Source organism: Chionomys nivalis, chromosome X (genome assembly GCF_950005125.1).
Source record: "Chionomys nivalis chromosome X, mChiNiv1.1, whole genome shotgun sequence".
NCBI classification, from domain to species: Eukaryota; Metazoa; Chordata; class Mammalia; order Rodentia; family Cricetidae; genus Chionomys; species Chionomys nivalis.
In genome coordinates, this window is record NC_080112.1 from 131,564,528 (window position 1) to 131,566,875 (window position 2,348).

General features: G+C 45.0%; 1 pseudogene; it reads left to right on the top strand.

Moving 5' to 3' along the window:
- Positions 1-1,752: 1,752 nt before the first annotated feature.
- Positions 1,753-1,851, top strand: LOC130868741 (U6atac minor spliceosomal RNA; annotated as a pseudogene).
- The last annotated feature ends 497 nt before the right edge of the window (positions 1,852-2,348 follow it).

Genomic DNA, 2,348 nt, shown 5'->3' on the forward strand with positions numbered 1-2,348 from the left:
GTCAAACCCACTCTTTTAAGAGTTTCCTACCATATGGTAGCAAAAATATTTAGCTGATACAGGAACTGTTCACTAGTCAAGATTTCCCAACATCAGTAGGCATGGCTTTTTCAGACTGACAGCTTTTCACTGAGAATAGCTGGTGCCTTGTAGGATGCTAGACATCCTCCATACTAGGGCACAATAGCAACTCCTCCAGCTGTATACTCGCTTTCTAGAACTACATTAGAGTCATGTGAGAATCGACACATTAAGAGCAAGGTTTCTGGGGGGGCCATGGTGGCATAGACCTTTAATCCCAGCACTCTGGAGGCAGAGACAGGTGGATCTCTGAGATCGAGGTCAGCCTGGTCTACAGAGTGAGTTCAAAGATTGCTAGTGTTGTTACACAGAAAATATCAGTTCTGGAAAAAAAAAACCGAACAAACAAACAAAGAGCAAGTTTCTTTCAGATCACATTCATCTTTTCAGTTTGTAGATTTATTTTCCCATGACCTTGGCCTATGGTAAGACAACATAACATGGTAAAGTTATTGGGGGAGAAAAACCACTCACTTCACAGCCAAAAACAAAAGGAGTCCAGTGACCCACAGTGTACTTCAAGAACACAACTTCCAAGGTCCAAAGCCTTCTCATTAGTCCCTATACCTCAGATTCTGCCACTTGTCAAGAGAAGCACTCTGGGGATGAGTCCTTGACATGTGGGCCTTTTGGAAATAGTCAAGATCTTGTTTCTGGGATATTGCTCAATGTCCCCTGAGTAATATTGCCGTAAACCATTCTGAACCAACTTCAAGTGTCATTATATGAAAATAAAGGCCCTCCTTACTTTTCAAGGCCTGGTCTTTGTTTGAGCCTAAAATGGATAATATGGATGGAGGAGAAAAGACCTGAGACCAAGCTTAAAGCGTGAGTGACTCAGCACTTTGATATATGAGACACTTAAAGAAAACCGAATGATTAATATATAACATCCTGCCTCACACAAGAACACTTCATTTACATCTTCCAGATACTTCACAGAATTTGCGTCATTTATGGCACTTCTGTGTCCAATGAAGGTGGTGTTTTTTGAATAGGAAAGAAATCTTTCCCAGATGTCCTCAAATGACGCCATTGATGACATTCTTCTAAGACCAGTGATGCTACAGGCAGGAGCCTGTTCTACTTTCTGTGCCGTGATAAAATGCCCCTGGCCAAAATGGAATGTAGAAAGAGGAGAGGAGACCCTTTCCCCCTTGACATACTATTCTGACGTAAGTCCATTGGTGCAGGTAGCTGAGCACATAGTCATTGCACAGCCACAGTCAAGAGAATAAGCTCACCTTTGCTCGCTGCTTCGTGGTCAGCTACCTTTCTCTACTCTCACACCTATCAGGGCCCAGTCCAGCAAAAGATACTGCCATTCCGTGTAGGTCTTCTCTTGTCAATTAAGGATCAAGACAACCATCCATAGACATGCCCACAGGCCAACCTGATCTAGACAATTCCTAAGACTCTCTTCCCAGGTGACACGAGGTTGTGTCAAGGTGACAGTTAAAAGTAGCCAGCAGGGGGCCATTTTGTGGATGCATAAGCAGGGAATCTCACATTTTTCAGCTTTCTTCCCTCCACTCCCCCCTCCACAGAGAGAGGTAAGGTAGAGCATGTTTCTTTATCCTATAGCTGGTAAATGCCCTTAGCATCTATTTATAGTGCCCAAAAGAGAATTCAAAGAAATGAGGTTAGCACACTGCTTAAAATGGATTTGGACACTCCCCTTGACAAAGATGGAAGAGGTCCTCAGGCCTAACAATACACATACAGTTAAGGCATTCCCACCTCCTTTGTACCATCTCACCAACATGTTTCAACTGACTTCGGTGTCCGTCATGCAAGGCTCATTCTCAGGCTCCTCCTATCCTCTGGTTCCCTGCACCTGCACTTGCAGACTCCTCTCCCAGATCCTAATTTATTCTGCTAATCGTGGCGTACCACAATGTGCTCCAACCAACATAACTCCTGAGAAGGCTGGACCAGTCTCAGACCAGGCAACGCTTCTTCTCCTGGCATACCTCCACCTATCAAGGTGCCATGGAGGATAAAGAGAGGCCACACCTTTACTCATAATCATCCTGGGCCAATTCTCCAGTTCTTATCACTTACCTCCCAGAAAAGGTGGCTCACCCACCTGGCCTCTGTTGTGCTTTTGCTTCCAAGAGGAACAGGTCGGTGGACAAGACCCAGTGCCATTTCTTTGTTCAAGTGTCTGTAGCATCCTGGAGTCAGAGCCAAGCAAGACTTTGAAACAGTCAACCAGTGCCCCTTCCTTAACTTCTTGGCCCATTTGCACACCAGGCTCCCTTACC